The 27,677-nt window shown below is 40.4% G+C and overlaps 1 protein-coding gene across 28 annotated transcripts in view; it reads right to left on the reverse strand.

Moving 5' to 3' along the window:
• The window catches only part of ESRRG (estrogen related receptor gamma), a 607,874-nt gene that overhangs the window by 413,894 nt on the left and 166,303 nt on the right, over positions 1–27,677 (reverse strand). For 23 of the 28 annotated variants that reach the window (XM_070501489.1, XM_070501488.1, XM_044762909.2 and 20 more), the window contains one exon: positions 12,503–12,591. The exons of 2 other annotated variants lie outside the window; for them this stretch is intronic. The gene's annotated coding sequence lies outside the window, so the exon portion shown is untranslated. Of the gene's footprint in view, positions 1–12,502; positions 12,592–17,540; positions 17,633–27,677 lie in introns of those variants that run through there. 3 more of the 28 variants (XM_070501503.1, XM_070501509.1, XM_070501501.1) reach the window with 2 other exon arrangements.

Consider the following 27,677-nt stretch of genomic DNA (forward strand, 5'->3'; position numbering starts at 1 on the left):
TTTTATCTGGTCAAATAAGGGGCTGGTGTGCAGGAGGCTGTCACCAAGCTAGCTCGCCCTGCAAAAAGCATAGCTCAACACAGCCCCAATTACTATATTTCCTGGACACTTTGCCTCACTGGAATACGACTTCTTGGGAGAATAGCGTCCGGAGAGAAATTCTCAAATAAGCTTTAACTAAAAGACTAGACGCTTCGCTATGGCAACTGCTTCTATTTAATTCCAAAAGCAATTCGAGACGGAACCCAGTAGTTCTGCCCTCTGATAACTGAGTAAAATCTAATACAGTTCCTGAAATTTTATAGACATTCCTCTCTTTCTAACTACATGAATAGTGTATAGACACTCTTCAAAGGCTCGATTTTTCTCTTTTGTAGCAAAATGGCGAGAGCCTAGGGGAGGGTGGTGCCTGGGGCAATGTTCCTTTTTGCTTAGAAGCCACCTGCTAATCACCTGCAAGTAATAACAGACTACAAGGCAGGCGGCCCAGAGAAGGAGGCTCAGCCCCATGAAGGGCAAGGGTTAAGTGGCAACAAAGCAAAGGAGGCTTTCTTGGCCTGAGGGGGCTCTGCAAAGTGACCAGTGAGATCATCCCCAAGGACAGATTCAAGGGGCTGAGGAGCAGCAGTTAGAGATCAGAGGCAACTTGAAATGGGCCCACGGTCTGGCCTTCTGAAGTAGAAAGAAAATAATAATTTTTCCAAAAAGGTAACAGCATCTCAAGGCCAGCAATATCTTGGAAAGTTACTTGCTCTGCCTCTAGGCTGAGAGGTTGAGCTTGAGGGGGATGGCACGGAACGAGCCCCCTCTCATGAGGCTACTTGCAGAAATATGACGCCCTTTCACTCCCAGGCAAGGCCAGTGCCACACTGGAGAGTGGCATGGTGAGGTGGAGCTACCAGATAATTAAGGCGACACCGGCTTCAAATCGGATATGACAAAATCTGGCTAGGCCAACTGGTGTACTTCAGCTCAAGGGTACTTACAGCAGACAATTCCAAGGGCATGAAAGGCTTAGAAAACTGTAACTAAAACGTTATTAAGGGGAAAAGAGTTTAATCCAGTTCCAATCTTTAACTGAGAAAGAATTCAGGCATATGAGGGATTTTGATGGAATAAGCATGAACAATTCTTTTCCAGCTACTGAAAAGTTAAGAAGAAGAAAAGTGCCCAAACCAGTCCAGTTGTAAAGAAGAAAGTCTTGAATGTGAGAGATTGCTGCCTAATGGTGGCTGTGGAATCTCTTTCTTCAGATTGTCATTAACTATAGAATATAATCATCGCTCGCATAGTGCTGAGGGCTCTTCCTACAGGAAGATTGTAGGATGGCTTTGAATTAAGACGTGATTGGTTCCTCCTTTGCCATTACATCTTTCCCCTGTGCCCTGTGGAATACCTCTTAGACTGTGCCCAAACTCCCCTTCATCCTCCATCTATTTCTCACCTCGTTCTCCTGTTTCTCCTCTCAGCTGATGTTTCTCTCTCTCTCTCTTTTTTGTTTTTTTGGTGAGGAAGATTGGTGGCCCAGAACTAACCTCTGTGTCAATCTTCCTCTATTTTTTGTATGTGGGACACTGCCACAGCATGGCTTGATGAGTGGTGTGTAGGTCCACACCCAGGATCCAAAACCAGGAACCCCGAGCCACCAAAGAGGAGCATGTGAACTTAACCACTATGCCACCAGGCTGGCCCCAGATGTCTCATTTTTTTATGCCCCTTCTCATTCATCCCACTCTTCCATTTTGATAACAAGGGAAAGGGAAAAATGAGTCTCTCTCGATCCTGCTTCTCCATATTTACTATCATTTGAAATTCATGGCACCCATCTTTAGCACCCTCTTCATTCCAAGGCTGCTAAGACCCAACTGAAACATTTCCTCTCCCTCCTGTCTAAGTTTCCACATTCCTGGACATTTTTGGTGACTCTGACATGCACATGATGATTCTTCCATCTACCTTCCTCCCCTGCTTGACTCCACTACACTGTGAACCACTGACCATCCTCTAGGTTACTAGATTACGTGATAGATTAAAACACTGGTCTCCTGTGGAAACAACCCAAATGTCCATCAATGAATGAATGGGAAAATAAAATGTGATATATATGTACAATGGGATATTGAACAGCCTTAAAAAGCAGTGGGATTGCGATGCATGCCACAACACGGATGAACTGTGAAAACATGCTGAGTGAAATAAGCCAGACAATATTATATGATTCCACTTATGTGAGGTATCTAGAGGAGTCAATGATTTCAGGGTGCTCGGGACTGGAGGGAGGGGGAAATGAGAAATTATGGTTTAATGGATGCAGAGTTTCAGTCTGTGACGACGAAAAAGTTCTAGAGATGGGTGGTGGTGACAATGGCTCCACAAGAATGTGAATGGACTTCATGCCATGAAATGTACACTTAGAAATGGTTAAAATCCTAGGGGAGGGGCCAGCCTGGCAGTGTAGTGGTTAAGTTTGTGTGCTCCACTTCTGTGGCCCAGGGTTCACTAGTTCAGATCCTGGGTGTGGACCTAGCACCGCTCAGCAAGCCATGCTGTGGCAGGCGTTCCACATATAAAGTAGAGGAAGATGGGCACAGATGTTAGCTCAGGGCCAATCTTCCTGAGCAAAAAGAGGAGGATTGGTAGCAGATGTTAGCTCAGGGCTAGTCTTCCTCAAAAGAAAACCTGGGGAAAAAAACACTACCGCTGGCCTCCCAAATCTGTATGCACGTTCAAGTCACACTTGAATTAGCCTGATCGTACTTAGTTTCAGAAAAAGCTCTGCAAGGTCTGTCAACAATTGGTGGTGAAAACTTGTCACTTAAATTTATGTTTCTTCCTTCCTTCACTCACTCAAGAGATATTTACTGGACTACTACTCTGTGAATGGTACGGTGCTAGAAGACGGGACTGACTAGAACTTATAATCTAGAAGATAAAAGGGACAGTCAAGAAGTAACTAGATGTCCCACAAAAGTTAAGACATAGGAGACTAGCGCTTGGAAGCACGTAATGAAGATCCTACCTAGTGTGCAGGAGAGGGGCAAGCTAGGACGCTTTCAGGAAACGTTTTTAAGCTGAGACCTAGAATTTGAATGGAAGTTAGGCAAAGAACCGAAGAATATTCCAGACAGAGAGAATTGTGGGTGCCAATGAGAAAGAATGTAATGTTTAGCGGATGGAAAGCAGTTTGGCTAGAGTTTAGAGAGACAAGAAAAAGGCATCTGATGAAGCCAGAAAGGCAGACAGAGAGTAGACCGTGAGGGGCCTGAGAGATGGCATTAAGCACTGTAGACTTGTTTTTCCTAAACCAAACGAGAATATTAAGCCAGATCTCCCAGGCCCCTTCCAGGTTTACGATGCTATTCAACTGTAAAGATGCTAAGTGTGTGACCCCTTTCCAAGCAAACTGCCTTGCCTGCTATGCTATCATCCTCCCAATGTCCTCACAGAAACTGTGCCTGATTCCCCAGAACACCCCTTGACACCGGCCCCTGCCCACACCGTACCACTCTGACCTCATTCGAATTATTAGGCACCACATAGTTTCACCGGATGTCTTTCCTCTCTAAGCCCACATTAACCTCCTCACCACTGTCTTCACTTCATAGACATTCGGCCAAGTTTATTATGTAATCTTCCTTTCTGACTCATCCCCTCTGAAGAACCTTTCTCTGACTCACTTCTACCTTTCCACAAGCTTCCTTTTCCTCCTGCGTCTTGAATCTCTCTTCTCACCTCTTTCTTTCTGCTTCAGATACTCTCAGGTCCCCTTTGCACCCACGTTGCTCTTCGGTCGCCAAATATGAAGGAAGACGCGAATCTGGTTCATTATCAGCACATTCTGTATAACTACGGCTTGGCCCTCCACCATGAATACGAGGTAATCCATTTAGTCATCACCACTGTAGTCCTGGACTCACCTCCCTCTGAGGTTGATTCAGAATTACTCTCTCCTCAAGCTCCTAACCCCTTATTTTGAGGAAATGACTTTCCATTCTACTTATTCTGTGAGCACCCTTATCCTTCATCGGTCCTAGCCTTTGCTGTCCATGGGTCTGAGAAGTGCCACGAAGTGGAAGATGTGTTTCTTGCCCTTCTAGAAATTTCGATCTAGTTAGGAACATGCAGGACTATATCGCTATAACACTCTGTTGTTTTAGGATGAAGCCTACTTGGTCACAGTGCACATTTCAACATCCAGGTTCTTTCTAGCTAAAGAGGTCAGGGAAGGCTCCAGGAAAGAGGTGAATTTTAGGCCTTGAAGGCTAAGTGAGATTCCAGAAGGCCAGACAAAGAATTAAGGAGGGGGTCTCAAACAGAAGGAACTGCAAGCACAAAGCACATGGGTGGAACACACAAGGTCCCACAGTGTTTATGCTTTTTCTTTTTGAGATATAATTGACATATAACATTAGGTTAGTTTCAGGTATACAGCATAATGACTCAAAATTTGCATATATTGTGAAACGTGATTAAGCTTTTTAAAGTGAAGAGCAGAAGAACACAGTGATGTGACAGAATTAGGAGTGTGTGTTGGGATAACATTGTGGAGATTTTAACTGCCAAGTTAGGCAGGGAGGACCTCATTACAGATAATGGGATATTATTCGGGAGTGGCCTGCAATGAGGCTTGAAAGTTGAGAGGCTGAAAGCCAAGTTCAGTTAGGTGGCACCTGTCACCATCTGGTCCCAAAGTCACCGGAGGAAGGCCCATGGATATTAAAGATGGCAAGCACATTCCTCCTAATCTTCAAACAAGGATCCCTGTCCTCCTTGGTCTCATCCCTATTACTTTGTGGGGAGGTGTTTCTTACCCTTATTAATTTATTATTTAGTTTATTTAATGCCACTCTCCGAGTTTTCTTTTACTTGAGCTTAAAATTCCTTTTTCTGATCATAAAAGTACTATCTACCCTTAGCGGAAATTTTGAAAAATTCAGAAAACTAGTTCTCCCCTCATATTAAAATGCTTTCCCTTGACCCAACCTGAGAAACCACATGGTCTCTCTCTTGCTCTGTTTTGTGAAAATTCCTGCCTTTTCAAAGTTTCCAAGTCTCTTTGACCTGCCATTTCTCTCAGCTGGAAACCCTCCACACCTCTGCTTCCCCAGCCTTAAGGTTCAGCTGAGATATCAACCCCTTGGGAAGCCCAGCCACCCCCACAACCCCCTCTACCCAAATGATGAAGGGCCCTCCTCTGGGCTCTCATGGTACTTGGGGCCTCCCTCAGAGCACTAACCCAATGATGTGGAAATACCTGCTTTCTGCAGCTGTCTTCCCAACTCGTGTATGAGCTATGGGGAATCAAGAATTACATGATGGGCCCAGTCAGGCCAGTGATGTAGTGGTTAAATTTGCACACTTTGCTTTGGTGTTCTGGGGTTTGCAGGTTCGGATCCTGGGCATGGACCTACACACTGTTCATCAAGCCATGCTGCGTTGGCGTCCCACATACAAAGTAGAGGAGGATTGGCACAGATGTTAGCTCAGGGCCATTCTTCCTCAAGCAAAATGAGGAAGACAGGCTAACAGATGTTAGCGCAGGGCCAATCTTCCTCACACACACAAATAGGAATTATGCAAAAAAATATGCAAACCAAATAAAATAAACATTACTTTCTTTTGGGGGAGAAGGATTCAATCTAAGCAAGACAGGAAAATGGAAAGTCACAAAAACTCAAAATAAACATACTTGACTACTTCCCCTTGATGAAAGATAATCATCAGCAAAATGGAAAGGTAAAATAAAACACGGAAAGATTTTTGTAACACATTGAATAGACAAGGGGTTAATATTCTTAGTATGTAAGAAGTTTTAACAATAGAAAAAATGGGCAAGAGAATACGAAAGTGCAAATTCACTAAAAAAGGTGCTCAGCTTCATTAATAATTTTTAAAATGCAAATTGAGATAACTATAAGATACCCCTTCCCAAAAATAAGTTGGCAAAAAATTTGAAAGTCTGATATAACCACGGCTGACTATGAAATGGACATTCATACAATGTTGGTGGAAGTGTTAATTTATACAATTTTTTGATGATCCACCAACAGTTTCTTATAAAATTGAAAATGTAGATACACTCCGGCTCAGCAATCCCACTATCTAGATATCTATCCCACAGAAATAATAGGACATGAGAATACAAAAATTTATATAGCACTATTGGAAATAGCAAAAAAAAAAAAAGGGGGTAAAAAGGCTAAATGTGTATCAATCAGAGAACATATTCATTGAAAGGGGTACTAAATACGTACCCATGTGAGAAGATGTATATATGTTAACAACTAAATTGCAGACCTATATCTGGCATGGTTGCATCTTTTAGTTGAAAATGAAACTAGTTAGCTATCTTTGTAAACACTGAAATATGTAGACAAAGCTATTAATAAAGTGTCAATAGTGACTACCTCTAGGTGTGCATGGCAAAGGATGATAATGCTTCTTATACCAATTTTCTCTGTTTTCTTTCCCCCTACAAATATATATATATACACACATATATATATATACACACACACACATATATATATATACACATATATATATATATATATATATATTTTTTTTTGGTGAGGAAGGTTGGCCCTTAGCTAACATCTGTTGCCAATTTTTCCTATTTTTGCTTGAGGAAGATTGTCCTTGAGCTAACTACCATCTGTGCCAATCTTCCTCTATTTTGTATGTGGGATGCCACCACAGCACGGCTGATGGGCAGTGTGTAGGTCCATCTGCAGGATCCAAATCCGAAAACCCCGGGCCACCAAAGCAGAGCACACGAACTTAACCACTACGCCACCAGGCCCGCCCCTACAAAATATTTTTTAACTTTGCCATATATATCTTTATGCTCAACACTTAGCATGCCTCATGGTAAACACTCAGTAAGTGTCGGTTAAAGAGAAATCCTTTGCAAACCACCGGGAGCTCTTAGAAATCTGCCTGTTTCATCCATCTGAGAGCCGAGTGCGACCATACATCACTGTCTGCTGGTCAAGTCTGCCTCCTGCCTAATTATTAATAGTGCTGCCCCCTTTCACACACAAGGTGATTCAGTTTGGATGACAAGTTGTGTGGTCACCATTATAAAATCTCCCTGAAGCCCTTGGCGTTGTTCCTTAGCAAGAACTCCCCCCATCTCTCCTTCCTCATCTCCAGGACACTGTTCTGTATGCTTCTCTCTTTTTCTTCCTCTTCCACAGGCTCATTCTTTCACTCACTGATTCACTTTCTTGTTTTTCTTCCTAAAGCTTAGTTTTGCTTAACACTCTTCCCTCTCTGCTTAATCCCTGTGATGATCAACCTTTTCTCATGACGACATGTGGGGACTGTCTCACTTGGGCTTGTACTCCTTCTCCAGGCTCATTTGCTTTGGCAGCCTCGTCACTTAGACTCCCCACATCTTGCATCCTAATTGTCTACAACCAGAAGTACCCTTTTCCCTCCTAAACAACCCCACGATTAGTACAGTTTCTCAGAGGTGCTCCAGGGGTGAGGTGACAACTAGTTGTCATTGTCTTCATTGAGCAACAGTATAACAGAGTGAACTCCAATGTGGCACTGCTCTACTTGGCCAAACTTCTTAACTTCTCAGTACCTCAACTTCCCCATCTTCAAAATGGGATAATAGCAACTACTCGATGCATCTGTTTCAAGGATTAAATGATTTTTTTCTTTTTTTTTTTTGAGGAAGATTAGCTCTGAGCTAACATCTGCCTCTAATCCTCCTCTTTTTGCTGAGGAAGACTGGCCCTGAGCTAACATCCATGCCCATCTTCCTCTGCTTTATATGTGGGATGCCTGCCACAGCATGGCTTTGTGAGTAGTGTGTAGGTACGCATCCGGGATCTGAACATGCGAACCCTGGGCTACCGAAGTGGAATACGCAAACTTAATCACTGCACCACCAGGTCTGCCCCTAAATGATTTCTTATATTTCAGGCACTTAAAAGGTGTGGGGCACAGAGAAAGTGTTACAGAAGTGTAAGCTCTTATGCTATTTTCCAAATTTTCTACAGTGAACATATATTACTATAATAATAAAAATGTATTAGAAATAGTCAGCGGCTCCCAAGGATTTCCAAGTCAACTGTAAACTGCCTGACTTAATGGCCTGCTCCTCACTGAGATGAAACCATTCTCCTTACGTAACTCCATCTTCTGACATTTTTCCGCTCACACTTTCCAGTTCTTTAATCCCACGCCCACCCCAACCTCGGTGTTCGGCAAATTTTAATAACTGGCTCTCCAATGAAAAAAAGCCCCAATTTTCAGCATTTGCCAATTTCTGTGGTATAAATCCTCCCCCCATGGCTTATTTCAAGCTACAACAGGACGTCCTGCTACACAGAGTTGGGGAGAAATGTGCAGAAGCTCACTCTTAGATAGTATTTCCACCATCCAGACACAACAGACATAACTCAAAAGCATAGATGATAGCCATATATGGGGAAAAAATAATTAGAAAGTGATGTTTTGGGTATTTATTACTTCTCTTTTCAATATCATTCATTTATTGTAAGTTTATATAATTTAATTTTTAATAATATTTTGTAAAAGCTGGCTCACAAAATTCCCAGAAATTTAGTCATTGGCTCTCTCGGTATGAGCAGATTCCAGCACACCACTGAGGGCCTTCTCTCGAACATCCTCCCTGACTCCAACTCTGGCTTCCTCCTGACCTGGTCCTTCTTGCTTCCCTCCACTGACCCCTGCTTGCCTATCCTACAGTGTAAGCACCCGACTGGTCCTCCCCTTACCCATGCTGTAGGCATTTAGGAATACAATACACTGAGCACCTCGGTATGCATATTTTATGATCCTGTTCACTGCTTATTTCGTGTATCATCCTTTCTCCCACCTCGATATTAGATCATATTTGTTTTATACTAGTTTTCATCAACTGAGGAAAAGGAGGGGGACTGCGTATTTGGGAATCATTTCAGAACCCAGGGGCCTTTTCAAGCTTCACCCTCTCCCAGCCAACGGACGCTGATATTTCATCTCCAATGTCTACCTCGCTTAGGTAAGAAAATCGCTGTTTTATCTGTTAGAAATCTTAGAACAATGAATGTCTGGCACATAGTAAACACTCAGTAATTACTTGTATAGTGAAGAGAGCAGATATTTTAGTAGAAAAACTAAAATTTTATTAACTAATTTTGTAATTAGCTAAAAATTTGGATTCCTTGTCAAGGTAAGTTATTGGTCTCTTATAGCTACATCAAAGAAACAACAATATAGTCCTGGTAGTCAGATGAGGTATAATAATGAGAAAAAGGGTTAACAAGTCACAGTATTCTTTCATACAGAGGAAATGAAATAAATGTCTTTTATCAGGAACCCAACACATGAGCACATTATCACAAGAGGAAAAAGTGGTTGTTGCCTTTATTAACATGAATATGACTGTTTAGAAATTCCTGCTGTCACATTCTTGGAGACCTTGAGGATGTGTACACACACACACACACACACACACACACACACACACACACACAGAGGTAGGTATAAATATATATGGCCTAATCGTACACGTACTGCAAAACATTTTTAAACCCCAAGTGTGATGCTATGAACTAATTTCACTAGAAATGATCGCATTTAGGGATCAAATTATTTTACTCCTACTTACTTTGAAATAACATCATAATTAACTTGTCTCTCAAAGACCTCGACAAAAAAGAAAAAATAAAAGCAAGAAAAAGCTAATGGCCTCCATGTTCCCATGGAAATTTTGGCTTACACTAAGAGTCAAAGCGCCCGTGGTAAAGCACAAAACCTACATTTCACAACCAGTGTGCCGGCGTGTCCCGTCACATCCTTCCTGAAATCAGAGGAGGAATTTCAGATGACCAATTGTTCAAAGCCATTTGTGTTCCCCGGGAACATACCCAGTAGAGAAGCTTCCCAGAAAGAGATGCGTTCTCAAGACATCTTGAAACAGCCACCCTGTAGATAAGACACATTTGCAAACTCAAGGACAGTATGAGTGGGTCTTCCTCTTTTAATTGGTACTTATATTTGCTCCAAGAAAGAAGAATATTTTTCAGGCTGCCTGTTTAGTGAAGAAAAAACTCCAAACGTTGGCCCCACTTAGCCAGCAGCAAGCTTTCTGCTAATTCTCAGTCATAAATAAACAGCATTGACAAAGACATTAAAGATGGAAACTATAAAAATAGTCAGGAAGGGCAGAAGAAAGATTGCCATGATATTCTGTCTCAGTTTGCAAAAAAGGTATTCAAATGCCAACAATACAAAAATAGACTCGAACGGTTAGTTTTTTAAAAACGAGAGAGAAACTGCTCCCGGAGCCCATAAGATGAGTGTCTTAAAGCTTTCATTGATTAGTTGATAAGTTTGCTGGTGAATGATTAGTCGATTAGTCAGAAAGGTTTGAATTAGTTACTAGAGCTCTGCCTCCCTTGAATAAGATCCCACCCACTGTGACAGATGATATCTGTTTTCTCCTGTGAGTTTGAATTTAAGAGCCACTGAAGCTCAGCAACAGTATATTCTGGCTCAAATGAGCTGAAAATTGCATTCAATTTGAATTTCAAAAATGGAAGGGAAGAAGGAGGAAAAAAAAAAAACCCTCAGCACCAATCAAGTCTCCAGTTTTCAACTACTTCCTGCTGCTTAGCTGCATTCCGCTAGGCTGGGGACCTGAAACCAGGATGTGCTGCAGGGAGAAAGCATCTCTGGATTCCTGCCCAGTCTGAGTTTAAAAATAAACTTTTAATAGTCAAGATCAAAGCAAACCTCACTTTTAAGCACATGCATAATGCAGAACGCCACCCACCAAAGATATAGATTTATCTTTTCCCAACTCAAATTGGCCTGCCTTTATTTTCTTATGGACTTTGGAGGCGATAAAGGTGAAGGTGTTTTCCCTGGGAAACTCAAGAAAAGCAAATTCTTTCCTAAATTAAAATGAATTTAGTTCACTTAAGAGTGTCAGTTCTTGTGGCTTGGTTTCTCCCCCTTCACCGGCCTCGCATTACAAAGCAGATGTGTTCTTGAAAAGTTGAGTGAACATTGATTTTTCAAATCACATCATATTTTAAATGCTCCAAGAGAGCTGGTTATTTAAAGGAATCTTATGATAAATTATTTTATGAAGCCAAGCTATTTTGAGAGCGCAAATAATTGCCCCTTCACCCAAAGGCATTGAATAAGCACGAATTTGAAACATATTCCAGTTTTCTTAAAGCAGGGCACACTTGTAGCTTTAAGAAGCACAGATTTAAGCATCGCCAATAATTAAAACTAAACCAACATTACACAAAACAACAGAGGATATCCCAGAATCACGTAACTGAATGATTTTTGGCCAGAACGCCATTCTAGGATCATTTGAGCTGAAGGAACAGAGAGAACATCAAACTCATTTCAATCCACATCACACATGGAAACATATTCTCCTGTTGCCTAAATTATTCTCAATTTGCAAATTAAGCAACTCGGGTGCCATGAAAAAGGTAATTCAACTTCTAAAGTGCCATTTTCCACATCGAAGCAGGAATCTGCTGAATGCTGTTCAGAAAATCTGACTTATTCCAGAGGGTTCAGTACCAAGCAGGACGGAGAGGCATCATTGGCAGCAAGTGTGTATAGGTTTCCTGTGCACCTACTCTGTGCCAGGCACTGCAGCAGTACTGGGGGTAACAAACGAAACACTGACTCTGCCTTGGAGGAGCTAACCATTTAGAGCAGTGGTTTATCGCCTTTCCTGAATTGTGAACACATTTGAGAGTTAGACAGAAGCACAGACCCTCTCCACTGAAAGAACCCCTCCACACTCTGATCCTTAGATGACAGTCATTACAATGGGGTCCATGGATGCAAGGGAAGCACCTCAGTCTTGGAGACCAATTGAGCAATTGATGGTAGCCAAGAAAAGTACGCATTACATGTTCTTTCTTCAAAAAGTGAACTGAAGGAGACTTCACATCTAGACACACTTGGGAAGACCTGGGTGTTCAACTGGTAGCTGACAGCATCCCGAGCACTTTTAGTAAGTTCACAGAAGGTCGAGTTAGGAAGAGAAGGCTTCCTATCTTAAGCACAGGACAAGACATATAGAAAAATAATATTTTACTTCTTGTGCATCACCAAAGACAAGAAATAAGAAATAGTGTTTTCCCTCACACCCACGGCTGAATGGTCCATAGAGTGAAGCGACGGAAAGAAGGGCAAAATCTTTCAAAGGGAATCATGTGATCACAGCAACACACAGTCAGTAAAGTCCAATTTGTCAGAATATCACATAAAATAAAACACTTTAAAAGCATGAAAAATGGTATCTCTGCCTTTTAAAAAACAGAACGAGGAAACCATGAGAGCCACTTCATGTACGTTGCTGGTGAAATGCACGCCAGGCCCACAGTGATAGTCAGAGATGTCAAGAGGCCTCTTCACCCTCCAATGTGTACCATGTGGCATTACGTTATGTAGGCTGTCAAGGAACACTCCTATCTCCTAATCTTGTAGGGGAACAGCTTACCTTTCAAACTGCAACGTTAGCGTAGGGTTTTTTCTTTACATCTTCATAGTTTAATGTTGTTTCATTGATGAACAAGTAAATTGTCAGCTCTATTCATTTATGTGACGTGAGCAAGGATCCGACCCAAAAAAGGAAAAAAAAAAAAAGTAAGGTCAATTTCCTTGGCCGCTGCATTTAATAAAATCTTCCAGGCAATAGAGTTAAGCGCACATTAATAGCTCTGACTTAGTACCTTCTGCCTTCAGCGAGTCTTTGATTTTTCCTATATATATACTCAGGGCTGTATTAACACTCAAACTAACATACAGTCCTCATTTCTTATTTTACGTTTTCTTCCTCCTCAGCTTTATCAGATTTCTTAATCTTCTGCTCCTTTCTTATTTATAGAGAATGCTCCAGTTAAGGTTTCAAAGCACTTTCCATTATAACACTCCTTTATAACTTTCAGGAAACACAAAATTCTTCTATCACAGGGATCAAGAAACTTTCGACTTGTTTCACATTAATCTCCAAATATACGCGTTTCTCTGAATATGAGGGGTTTGTGTCTTATTTCTCTGGTCCTGAGGAAAGAAAAGGGCATAGGCGGAGAAGCACAAGTTTCTTGATTGGAAAAACTTGAAGCTTCTGTTTTAAACCACCCCACAGTGGGCTATTGCTAAATATGGCCTTCAACACGTTGTTTTAGGTAGAAGGTTTATCAGGTGAAACAATTAGGTTGAACCTCATGAAACTGCCAATATTCTTCCAATCTTGATGGACAAAAATGGCAATTCCACATGATTTAACTAAAGACCTCTCATATCTTTACCTTTATACCAGAGAAAACTGTTCAAAACAACAGAGTGATTCCTTGGATGTCCAGGGGAATTCTGTCCTGGATTTGCACCCCAGTGGAAGGGAGAAGGCAAAAGAAAAGAAGGTCGTGACCAAGGGTCAACTGAAATGCCCCTAATAATGTATTTGGTGCACACTTTGGTGCACTTTATTATGTAAAAGACATAAGAAAACTCATTAATCAGGTGGCACCAGGCCATCTTCCTTCACACTCCTTGAGGCATGAATGTGGTAACCGTAAACTTTGGGGAGTGGACACTTCAAAGTGATGCCTGTATTGTGACTAAAAGATGCTCAAAGGGGCCCTAAATTGTATTCACTAAAGACCCCCTTCAAGCCCACAGCTCTTCCCCTTTTCTTTAAAGAATGAAGTTAAAAGTAAAATGCTTGACAATTAAACAAGATTGGGGTTTCAATTCCAACCTCACCTTAATATCCCAAGACTACAAAAAACAATTGGAATCAAACTTTGATCATTTGCTTTCAGGTTGAAGAGAAACTACTTGAGTACTGGAAAACAGAGGGAGAATTTTAGAGTGAGAGCTGAAGACCCACTGAGCCCAGAGACCAACGGGGCTTCCAGTATAAATCGGAATTGGAAAGAGTCTAGAATCAAGAAAAGAAGGTGTTTTGCAAATAAAAATAGGAAGATATTTCCAATACATTCATGAGTGAGAAAGAAGGCAAGATGATTCGAATGTGAAAATTCAACCCTACTTACTTCCAAGGACTGTAACCATAGGAGGCCTGTTAAAAAGCTGTAATTTGTTTAAGTATGAAGAAACATTAGGAGACAACCCACCCAACTGATACCACAGGGTAAGAAGCCTGAGGGGAACTTATTAAGATTGTTACTATTTTTTATTTTTTTAAAGAAAGCTTAGGACTCAAGAAGTACCAAAGAAGGATTTGAAGGAACAAAAATCCTTCGGGTACTGATTTCATCAGATAATAAGTTGCTGTCCTGTAATATTACCAACGGTCATGAACAACATGGTTGTGATTTCAAGTTAACATTTGAAATATATAACTTGTCAAAGCCCATCTCTGAAATAAATAAAAATTCAAAATGACATTCACATTGTAAGAATAGTTTCTGGAAGGAGTTCTCTTTTGATCGCACACACAGACCTTATCTCGGAGCTGAGCCATTCAATGCAGGATCATCTTACCTGGACTGTCCATAAACACTGGGGCAGCCCAGGTCAGCGGGCAGTGGGATTCTGCTCTCACTGTCTCAGGGAGGAGCAATTACTACCTTAGTCACTAACCTCCCTTTCACTCATGCACAAGACCTTTAGGAGTTGCGAGGAGAGAAAAGATGGATGCCTAGTGCTTCTACAATTCCTTACAGAAGAATGTGAAGTGTTCCTGGCCCAAAGATACAGGAACTAATTGTCCCATGGGCAATTGGGATCTTGCTGTTTGGGAGTTCTTGGGAAGTAGGAGTGAAGGATGAATTAGAACCTAGCTCTTCGACTGCTCTCCCCCAACTCCAGTTTCTGCATATTCTTACCACACACAGCTCTCATTCATTTCATGCTCTGTCCCACTCAGGGTTTGGGAGCGAGGGAAGACAATGGGGCACTGGAAGGGTACGTGGAAATTGTTCCTGTGACCTCGGTGATCTCCTCTTACTATAGAATGCAGCATACATTTTCCCAGATTAATTCTGTTCTAAATGGTGACAATCAACCCAACTGGAAGCTTTCTTATTCGATAGTGCAGATAATTTACTGGAGAACAGAAAACAAGACTGCTATAAACCTTTAGAAGTTCAGTTACAGTATGATTGAGAAGACTTTTGTGGGTAACCTAGAAACTCATTATTATTTATCCCGTTTTTTTCCCTGTCTGCAAATATTCTGAATTACAAACAACCAATTTCAAAATGTAGACTCGGACACTACTGTTTTGTGAATTAGGAAATTGCCTAGACTCAATTAATTATTAAGATTGGATATATGAACTGACAACAAGGAAATTAATTCCAAGATTAAGAAACACCAGATACATTCGCATGGATTTTGCATTGCACACCTCCAGAGGGCCTCTTTCACACAGATTGTAGTGTGAATGGTGCCACCCAACCATGTAGCATTGCGAGAGGAAGCATCTGATTCCCTTCCTTATCCTAGAGAACATTTTTAGAGCAAATACAAAGAACTAAATTATCAGTGTCTTTTCACTCACAAAGTCATTGACCCTAAAGCAATAGGACTTATACCACCCCTCTCCCCACCAGCAGCCACCTCTGGATTGTTGTAGTCATCTCCTTCGAAGAATTATCTCTCTACTTTCAGAGAGAGAAAAATCTGTTCTTCGGCTTCTAAACTGGAATGAAGAATGGATATTCCAATAAAAAGAGAAGCCATTTAGTGCATAATGTTCCTGAAACATAGGGGCATCACAGAGGAATCCGACTACTAACAACACAGGTATATTTGGAGAAAGCACAATTTGATTCCAAAATCTTAGGAGGGCACCTTACTAGGAGGATTTACCTGGAACCTACTTACATATAGATTAAGAAAACGTGTGCATCACATACTCTCAAAAAGTAAATGGACAGCAGAAGATTTTAAAATGGGAAACACAAAAAGTTCCTATGATCCTTTTGAATATAACTTTAGTATGCAGTCAGATAGTAAAAGATAAACAGAAGAAATTCCTCAGCTTTCTAGATTCCCTGTCATATGTTGGTCTCGTGGGTCTATATAGGTTTGATTATTTGAAGATCTTTTTTAGGATTTCAATAAAGCCAATCAGGATTATCCTGGGCAAGCATGGGATATATACACGAGTCACTGGTTACTGGGCAGATTTGGGATAAAGATGACTTTAGCCCTCCCTACCTCAAGCTTGCTCTAGTAAGGGAGAAAAATGGAACACTATAACCAACATATGTCTCTTTAAAGGAAGAGTGGGTCAGAGACTGATACAGTTTTGAGAGGGCACAATAATACATCAATTTAGATACAGCTTTTTCAGTGATAGACACAATATAAGGCTTTCCCCTAGTTAAACCGAGCTCAAACTGAGAATTCCAGATTTAGATCTTCCAAAATTTGCCACTCTACTGTTAATCTTCCCCAATTCAATAATATTGGCTGCCTTCTGATGCAGTTTCTGAAGGACAAAGCTTTTCTGTAAGGGAAGACAGAATATATTTTAATATTTTAAAAATAAGTGATTTGTTCCTTAAGTCGGTCAAGATGCTTCCTTCTAACACATTGCCAATCATCTTCTTTCTACTTTAACTCTGGAAACACAGCAAGTCAGGAAGGGCAAGGAAGGGACACATAGCAGAAAAGAGGAAATAAGTGAAAGACTGAGAGAAAAGAAAAACAATGGGAAGAAAGAGGAAGGTTAACAACGGGGGAGCACATGGTGTATTCACGCCAACTGGGAATACGATTAATGTACCCAAAATCAAATGGAGAGCAACTTCCCCTTAGCTTATTATTCCCTTCTCTAGAGGATTCAAGAACGTGATCACTGACAGAGTTCTTGCAGATGATCCACTCCAAAGCCCTCATTTCACCAGTGAGGAAAGGGAGCCCCTGGAAGGCAAAGTGACTTACAAGTCATGCCTAGAAGCCAGGTTCACGTGGACCAGTCTAATGTTCTACCATCCACAGCTGCCTGAAAGCAGTAATGGCTTTTCCAAGTCGTAGATGATCACTAATGACCCCAACAGTGAGGTAAGATGGAGATGGCCTTTCTCTCTCTTGGGGGAAAACAAAGATCAGCTCACACTCTTTGAATCTGCCAGAACAGCTGGAGGTGGGCGAGGCCACAGCTGACCCAGCTCCTAGGGTAATTTGACCCTTGGAGATAGCACATTCCAAATTTAGAGGGACAAGCTCTAAGCCCAATGTTTTACAGTCCCAACAAACCATCTCTGGTGCTGATTATGACATAACATTTCTGATGATTAATTAAGAGCTCTGCATTACATCAGTCAGCTTATAATTAACAGCTCCCCCTGTCTTTAATAAAATATACAAAATGATATGAAATAAATGAGGGACACCAAGTGGGGAGTAAAGCTTAGATCCAAATGACATCATTATCCTCTACCAGTCAAAGAGGGGAAGAAACAAAAGGAGGAGGGGAAAGTAGGTTTTGTTAAGCAAAGATGAGTGGAGAGTGCTGAAGGTGAGAAGGGGGAGGAAAAAGGCATTTGCTCAATCAGTACCTATTTTCAGAATTTCCTTCAAGCTGGCTTGGACTGAGAGCCATCAATTATTTAAAAGATGTAACATGAGGCTTCCTTTGTTGAGGCAAATCTGCAAGCAGACCCCGAGAGAAAATAAAAAATGAATTAGGCAGAATGTATTAGTCTGCTCGAAGAAAGCAAAGATTTAGCTATTGGGGCTGACTCTGTTTTAGAAATAGTTCAATTTTGTCTCCTAAAATCCACGCCCCTTCTTTTCCCCTCTCCTTCCCTATTTATTTATTATTTTCTACAGTAGATCACACAGAAAGAGAAATGAATAATTCCCTAAACTTCTCCTTTCTTTTCAGATTCAGCTTGATGTATTGTCTTCATTTAAATTACAAATACACTAATGTGAAACACTGTTTACCAAGTAGCATTTTAAATGAAAGACACAAGAAATTGCATCACTCACATTTTAAAAATGGCTTTAGACTCCGGACCTCATAAAAAACAGCCGACAGTGTTCTCTGTCTTGGCCACTATATTTCAAGTCCAGCGAATGAAATTCAATTAGTGAGCTTTGTACTCAGGACATTATGATTCTGATGGTTAGTCAGATCAAAACTGGTGTGCCAAGTCCTAGTTCGTTCCGTTTTTTGGCAGACCATAGTGAAGAAAAAATTCAGTAGGGTAGGTCGGCATGAGCAAAGTTAGTTTCAGAGGAGCTTACTTTCCACCATCATTAAAAAATATGAGAGGAGGGGAGCTGTTCCCTGGAATAGCTCATTATTTACTAAGTGAATGGATTAACTCTTGGAGAAACCTCAATAGCTGATCCGTCATTACCAGTTGTAGTACTTTCCAAAAATAGCAACTGGACTAAAATAAACCAGTAACTGACTAGAACCAATAAAGCACAGATTTGATTCATTCTTACGTTTTGATCTGCCTTAGCTTGTGTTGCACAAAAAAGTACCACTGGAATCTTAGTGATGTCTTTGTAACCCTCTGAATTAAACAAAGAAATAAGCACCTAATACGAAACCCCAAGCCTTTACAATGTAGACTCAGGCTACACCATCAGTTCAAGGGATGTTACATCTTTGCACTTGAAACACTGTAACACCTGGAACAAACTCACACAAAGCAAAAACCACTGGGCTGAAGCTTAGTGCATCACATGTCTTGATTGTCCATGTGGACCAGGGAACTGATTCAAGAGGGCGACATCTGCGTGGATCAAGCAGAATGGTAAGAGTGAATCAAACTGATCGTTACATGGCCTGATTCTTTGGACAGCGAAAGTAGACAAACAATAGTGGAAATTTCAGAAGGATATACAGCTATTGGTCTGTTAATAACAATCTTAATTAATTAGCCACTTGAGATCTGAGCATCGATTTGAATTTCAGAGTTGTTTTCTTAAAACGGACCGGCTCAGATCACTTCTTTGCTTCTCTCACAGGGAACGATACCACCATCCAACTCATTTTACAGACATACACAAAGGAATCATCCTTGGCATCTCTCTTCTCTCATCACCATTATCCATTCCATCTCCAAATCTTTCCCCCTTTTTGGAAAACAGTTACGGGAACAGTCATACGAAATTCCAGAAGTGACATCTGACTTCTTGGTACACTCCTTGGAAAGTTGTTCTAGAAGCTTGAAATTTTGCCATAGAGTGACCCAGGATTCAGTACAGATGGGCAGCCTTGACTCATCATGTCCTTGGTGCTATTTTTCTCTGACTCAAAGATGTGAATACCCCCATCTGTTCTTGACATGAATACATCATATCGAGGGTGTTTTAGATGATAATTCCATTCTGAAGTGAATCTTGTGTCAAATATGAAGCGGAAAATGCATGCTCACTTCCTTCCCACAATAAGCTGCCTCAGATGTGTTTTCTCAGAATTCATCAGTAAAATACAGTGCTAGAGTGGCTTGTTGCAGCTTGCTAAAACTTCTTCTTGGCAGCTTGCAATCAGACACAGTGGGAGTATTTACACCAAGGAAATTGGCAAGCACTACATATCAAGTGCATTTTTTTCTTTTACCCCCAGAGAGACAGTTTACCAGCACACCACTGAAAAAGGCTTTAATTTTGTTTCCTTCTTAGCAAAGAAAAAGTACTAGAGAGTGTATTGCATCAACACCCATCTTTTTCTTCTCTTTTCCCTTTCTGGTGGAGACTAGCCAGCAGTTCACCAAACTCTTGGTCCTTGGCACATAGCTAAATAATAATCCCCAGCCACCCTTGCAATTATGTATGGTCATGTGATTGAGTTTTCTTCCACGCAGAAAGAGAAGTGATAGAAGCCTCTCCATACTTGGTCCATAAGACCCTCCCACACACAGTATTCAGTCCCATTTCCCTCCACACAGCCTTTTGCCAATGATATGGGCAACCTTGAATGCCATCCATTGAAGTCAGACAGCAAGAGGTTAGAAGGAACTCAGTCTTCGAATCCCCACTTGAAAGAGAGTCATCCCAATCAGGAATACCCCCTTGGACTTTATATGCCAGAAAAAATAAATTTTTATTATGTTTGAACCATTTAATATTTGAGGGTTTTTTGATATGCCAGTCACCATTACTGTAACTAAACACTCTTTCTCCTCCTCTTTCAATTATTGTCTTTCTTCCCTCCATCTGATATGATAAATTTAGGAATGAGGATTGGTCAAGATGGAGAAGATAGAAACAGAGGACCTCCTATGACATTGATTTCTCAGAGTTTTTATTTCACTTGAGAGTTTTTGGTTCTGTGTGTTGTTCATTTCAACGGTCATCAGCTGGAAAGCTGTGTTATTTCCATATGCTTGGGATACAGGGTGCAGCTGACTTTTTTTCACTTTAGTGATGTCACCTAAATGAAATGTTCCAATTTAGAATCATTTCCACGTTAGAAATATATGAAGAATCCAATCCATATGCCCTACGACTTGTCAAGGAAATTAACTATAAAGACAGTATTGATATTATACAATTAAAATGAGAGCTCTTAACATATTTAATTTCCCCCTGACCTGACTTTCTTCAGTCATTATAGACAAAAAGTATGAATTCATTATTTGCAAATAGCCCAAATTGCTTAAGATATTCTAGAAGGAACTAAGACACCCCCTTGTGTCGCACATGCACACACATACATTCCAGCAAGCATGTTTCTCTTTATGTCAAAATGTCAAGGGCAAAATTAATAAAGAAGGTGACGATAAGGAATCATTCTAGGTTGTTAACATTTTAGACTCAAAATACTGGAACTATAAATGTATTATTAGTCCTTATGTTTGTATCTTAAGCCTTTCTCTTTCTATAACACTCATGATGAAGAAAGAAAGAAAGGGAGAGAGAGAAGTAGAGAAATTTAAAAATCATATTAATCTCTCCATATTATTTACTATGTAAACCATCAGACGTTTTCTTCCCTATAAACTTGTATAAGGAGTCTATTTAGGGGTGTTTGGGATTGTTGTGTTTTTAAAAATTTAACAATCATAGCTCTGAAGCTTAATCACTTGTATGTGTTACAAGACCAGATGGTTCAAGTGGGTGTTTGTTTATAAGCTTTTTGCATATGGTTGTTAGCTGATTTTTAGACCAAAGAAGAATGTTTCAACTAACAAAGGAGGGGATGAGGAATTAATGAAAAACCACTGGATTTCATAGGTCCCTGGGCTGCTAGCCTTTACTCCGCCATCATTTTGTGCACTGTTACAGAGATCTATTTAGGGTCCAAGAAATGCCAACGTGTTTAATGTGCTTTGAGTTCTTTACGGAACTCTGATAGACTTTAGGGGAGGGATGCATCTATCATGGACACAACACTGTTCTGGATGCTGTCGATGGACCAACTAGAAAAGAAGAGAGCACTCTGCCTTCCCAACACCTTCACCATCCAGAAGCTCTAGAGTTTAATGTTTCCTTTTTCTCCTGGTTTCTTGAATGGAGCTGTTTTGACCGGCCACATCCATCTCCATCCAGCTCCCTCGTTCTGCATGTGGATGAAAGGAGAGAAAGAACTTTCCAGGTGACCCCCCTATTCTTTATTTCCTGTACTTTAACCACATAGCCACTATCTGCAAACATGCAAAGGATGCAGGTTTATTCACCACAAAATAAGTGAAATAATATTAAAGGTTCTTTAAGAGAGAATGAAAGGTTTCATCAAGGCACAAACTTTTATGGCTTTGAAAAGATAAACATGTATTTCTTGTTTTCTGGATCAGAAAAGGCCCCTTCTCCCAGCTCACCATCTTCTCTGGGACTTACCTTCTCTCAACTGAACAATGGCAGTCAACGCTTGCTTACGTTCATTTTAAATAAGATTAATAACACTCAGCATAGCTAGCACACCTCGTGTTAATATCTTACATCAGAAGCTGTCTATCCTCTATGGGTTACCCAAACTGGTATCTTTCTTGTCAGCACCCAATCAATTCCAAAAAGTAAGACATCTGAGGTGAAAAGGGCAGGAGAAGGACATGACTATCTGAGCATTTCAGTGAGCTTACTTCTCTCATATTCTACAACAAACTAGCAAGAAATTACAAACTCACAAAATTGTGTTTGATCATTATCATATCATGCATCGAATTCCTCTCTTTTATTAGGTTGGGAGAAAAATAACTTCTTCATAACTCCTTTGGATTACCTCAGCAAAATGGGATACCATTTGATTGTGTCTTTAGGATAAAGGATGTGTTCCATTTATTGTTAATTCTCCAGAGAGCCACACGGTTTCTGGCACATAGCCGGTGCTCCATAAAAGTATGTTGAATGAAAGAAGGAATGAATTACAAGATATGACTATTCTCTTTCAATTGTAAGGAACTCCAAGCTTAATTTAATACATGCCATTAGCCTTTGCAAAGTGAAGTTGGGAACACCTAGATAAATTAGCATACTCATGATTTATGTGACCGTTTTGCCTCCTGAAGCCAATTTTTAAGAAAGAGCGTTTTCATTGTTTATAGCCTTTAATAAAGAGAGTGCATCTGGTGAAATTCAAACAGATTGAAATACTGTCTTGATTTTCAACAAAAGAAATCAAATTTAGAACATATACTGGTCATTGGCAACAGTGTCCACCATATAGAGTTGCTATGAACTGAATGCTTATGTCCCCCACAAAATTATATGGTGAATTTCAATGTCCAACACTGAGGGCATTTGGAGGTGGGCCCTTGGGAAGTGATCAGGTCATGAGGGTGGACCCCTCCTGATGGGATTAGTGCCCTTCAAAAGAGGCCTAAGAGAGCTCCCTTGCCCCTTCCGCCATGTGAGCGAAAAGACAGCCATCGAGGAAGCCGACCTCACAAGACATAAAATCTGCTACCACCATGATCTTGGACTCTCCAGCTTGCCAAAACATTTCTGTTGTTTACAAGCCACCCAGTTTATGCTATTTTGTTATAGCAGCCCGAACGGACTAAGACAGCAGTCAATCCTCAATTAAAACTTGTTAAGGGGCCAGCCCGGTGGCATAGTGGTTAAGTTCATGTGCTCAGCTTCAGTGGCCCAGGGTTTGCAGTTTGGATCCCGGATGTGAACCTATACGTTGCTCATCAAGCCAAGCTGTGGCAGTGTGTCATGTACAAAATAGAGAAAGATTGGCACAGATGTTAGCTCAGGACCAATCCTCCTCACACACACAAAAAGCTGAAAATATTTAAGCCACTTACTCTCTCCTTCACCTTTTCAACTCTGGAAGAGTCTAGAGCAAGGCATCTTAATCTCAACACTGTTGACATTTTAGGCTGGATAAGTCCTTGTTGTGTGTGGAGCTGCCCTATGCATTGTATGATGTTTAGCAGCATCCCTGGTCTCTACTCACAGATGTTAGTTCAGGGCCAATATTTATCATCAAAAAAAAGAAAAAAAAAGCTAAACAGAAGAACCATCAAATTAATAACCACTTTAAAAAAATAAAAATAAAACTTGTTAAGTGAACGAATAAATGGCAAGCAGTTTCGTATCAAGGTAAAAACCTAGCTTGGGTATAGAAAGTTAAACCCAATTCAATTTCTGATTAGCTAAGTATCCTTTCATTACTATGGACAATGATTATTTATTCTTATCTGGGACACAAAATTTGTGGTCACGTGAAATAAGAATGTTTAAAATCAAGATATGATTTCCTCTCATGATATCCCTCTAATAAACACCAGGAAAAGCTAGTGATGCTTCGGTACTCCTCTGCAGACCAAAGGAGAGTAGAAACAGCAGCAGTAGCCATGACATATCACTCGTGGTCACTATTTATGTTATATAAACTGTCAGCAGCAGCAGGGCCATTTAGCATCCGACAAGTTATCCAGGCACTTAGACGACGCAGCAAGTGTCAATACTGATGTTACTATTTATAGCGTAATAAACTACACTTTGAACAATATTAGTGATGTTAAGCTTAGGTAGCACTCCTCGTATTAATGCCTTAATACAGATATATTGCTATAAGCATAGTTTACAGCATGAAACATAAACACAAATCCACTGATACTAACAAATCACTTCCTTGACTGCTTAAAAACGTACTGCCAAAATGGGCTTTCTGTGTTACACAATGGAGCAGAAGGCAGTGATACATATTTAATTTTTCCATTTTTAAGCTGTCACTCAAAAACTTTTCATACTTTTTTTAGCTTATTGATCTTACCGGCTTGTGATAAGACCTCAACTGCTTGGTTGGGCTGTTTTTAGCTTCTGCTTCTTATTAAAAGAGCTAAATAAGGAATCATAAAATGCTACTAATTTGGCATCTTTCAATAGAAAGGAAAGCTAAAAACAGCACCGAAATAGTGTAATTCTCATGTTTTATTGCCCCAGAATCCCAGATTTAATTACCATGTGGTATAGCATGATAATGGGTATAATGGAGCCATGTATTGCAATATATATATCTGCGAATAAAAACTTGTATTAAATATGCTAAAATACTCAGTACAGGTTTTCTGATACTTTCTATTGAATATTTTTGCACAGGAATATATATATACACACACACACGTACACACATTGGTTCCACATAATATGTTGGTTCTTCGTATATATACATTGGTCCTACACTCTTATTTTTCCCTCTTTTTCTTTCATTTACAAAGAAACATTCATCCTTAATGTCTTGGCTACTCCTTAACTTACAACCTACAACCTGCAGGAAAGTGATCAAAATATCACCAGCAGAACAGTTGGGATGATTGATTAATTATCTGATCAATCAACTTGCGTAGCCCCTCCAATGCACACACACTATTTGAGCTTTGAGTGGCAAATTATATCCCACAATCAGAAAACTTCCAAACGCTGATTTTGGATGCAGAACCTTGCTCTCTCGAATCTGTGTCCACTTTCACATTAGACTTTCCATAAGCGCTTCACGAATTGTGATTTGCTTCTCCCCTCAGTGCTGGCCTCAAAGTTCAAGGCTCAGGGTGGAAGAGATAGTGGCCCTCATAGCTAATTGCCCATATTTTGCAAAGAGTTTCATGGAAAAGCGAAGTCACAGCCCCCCAAGGCCAGGATGTATAATAAATATTGCTGCGATGAATGAGTTGTGTGATCATAATTGGGGACCTCAGTGCCATCCTGATTCTTACTCACTCGGGACAAAGCACTGGGTTTGTTCTTATTCCCCATGGCACACACCCCTGATGTACTCGCCAGAAGGGGTGGTGGTGGTGACTAATAAACAGCCATGAAATTTATCCTCCACAGAAGCAGCAGCTGGAAATTTAGTTACTGTCATTATACCTACTTTTTGAGTGGATCCTGAGAGCTGTGCAAAATGGCAAAATTGGTTTTAAAAATACATATTAATGTAAGGAAGACTTTTTTTTTTATCTTCTAGTGTATCTAAAAACATTGGTCTTCCATAAACACTTCTTGTTTACTTGGCACCTCCTATTGTCAATCATTTTAAACTTCCTGCAACATATCAACCTGAGTCCTACATCTTTGCTGGTACTGTTTTGGTGCCCGCAATGAGCACGGGGACTCCACCAAGAGTCCTCAATTCTCTGCAGAGCTCACTGCTTCATTTCTGCACCCCTCATTTCCATGAATGCTCCTGCTTCTCTGAACACTGCCTCACAGTCACTCACATTGGGCCACGCGGGTTTGTCTACAATCTGCATATGTATACGTAACGTGGGAGTGTGCACACCCAACCACCGAGGCACATTTCCATTTCTCCTCCACATAAATATGGTAATGAATTGGCCACTGAGAGCTTTTCTGACAGCCACGCGAAATGGTAGCTACAGTGACCAGGGATGTCCTGCTTCCTCCTTGCAGAAAGGTATTCAACGCACGTAATAATTATCCATCCATCTCATTCACAGTAAAGGCATGGCAATGCAATTTTAGCCTTATAATCAAGACCATATGACAAAAACCAAGGCCATTAGGGACCAATTTCGAGTAGTCTCTGCAAGACAATGATTTTCCAACTGCACTTACATATGCTGAATAGTTACCTCTGCACGACCGCACCTGCTCTCATTTATGTAACCCCTCTGTTTTCCAAAGCCTTTCTTAGTAATGCCATGGTGTAAAGTTTTAAAGGCTGGCTGGCTTTTTTTTTCCTTCATTAATTTTTTTTTTTTTTTCATTTCCCAAAGCAGAGGAGGAAAATGCTGAGGGTAAAATTTCCGCTCAGGCCAATGACCATATTTCAGGGTTTGCTTTCTTCTCTTTCTTCTTTTCTTTCCCCTCTGCCCTGGCCTCTTCAGCCTCACTCTCGGCCCTGCTGGCTCTCCTTTGAACTGAAGCCTGGTCTTCCAGGCCCATAATTACTTCATGTGTACTTTTGACCTCACCACTTCGGGTTCAGTGACATAATAATGTTGTCTCTGAAAGGACGTGATGTCGTCATAAATCAAAGCGCTGTACCAGCAAGGTTCCCCTTGCAAAGTAGAAAGAAAGTCAAAATTATTTAGAAATAACATAAAACGTAGCTCCAATACCCTTTCATGTCTTATTTCAAAATGCTTAGAGAAATGAATAAATCCATGCTCTTTTTATGGAAAAAGTTGTAAATAGTAAAAACAATACTATGGTCCATCATTAATGATTTCCTAATTTGGGAGGCAATGGAAAAAGAAATCATAAGACTAATAAGAAGAAAAACATTTAAAAGTCTATGCAAAATAAAAACTGATCCCGACTTTGGATTCTTTACAGACTCCAGGCTCAACCTTATTTTTTAATTGTTAAAGGGAAGAGAAATTATCTCGAAACATCAATTAGTTGTTGGCTTGGATTTTTAGCTTACGAGCAAGGTTGCATCGTAATATCTCATCTCTGAGTATTTCTCTAAAATTATGAGATAATGGACTTGTTAATGCAAGTTCCAACACTACTTTTCTTTAATTGTAAGACTGAATGGGTAAAAAAAATGCCACAAGTAATAATGCAGTATAATAACATTTTTTTGGACAAAACCTCAATACAGCCCTTCTCCACTGAAGAAGTGTCACAAATTGCATATGGCCATTTTCAAGAAAGCTCTGTGAAGACACCCAACAATAAAAAAAATCCCTATCTCTGCCTGGAAGCCAGCAAAACCAAGTTGAGGTCGCTTCATTCTATGCTCTGGAAACGCCATTGTTATTCCTGTTTCTTGCTGCTTAATTTAACATATGAATCTTGGCCTGTTCTAAGGAAACACAAGAAGAATGCATTATGCCATTTTAAATATAATGTACTCAAAAGTTGCTAATTAGTTGATGGAGGCATGTGTAAATAAAGGGACGTTATATTAAATGAGCGAATGATCATGGCTTGAGCATTCCACCAGTTGAACAATATTCTGATTACCTAATCAGGTTCTAAATATGTATATATAATGTATGCCTCCGAATACCAAGGGTATCCTATACAAATGGGTATCATTCATGTGAATATATGTGCTGTGTTTCCTCCATTAAGGTACTTGCCAGCTGACAGGCAGAGGAGTAAGTTATGACATCTCATAGTGATCCTGCCCCAGCACATGTGAACATAGCAGTTCATCTGATTGTCACCTCATTGGAACTATTTGCATTGGCAACAGCATATGGAGTTGGTTTTAACTTAAATTTGAATCTCTTAAAATGCCTTCAAAAAAGATTGCCCTGTGGTGCTGCGCTGGAAATAAAGCCATTGTGTACACAGGAGCTTGCCTG

The sequence above is a fragment of the Equus asinus genome, chromosome 30 (genome assembly GCF_041296235.1).
Source record: "Equus asinus isolate D_3611 breed Donkey chromosome 30, EquAss-T2T_v2, whole genome shotgun sequence".
Taxonomy (NCBI): Eukaryota; Metazoa; Chordata; class Mammalia; order Perissodactyla; family Equidae; genus Equus; species Equus asinus.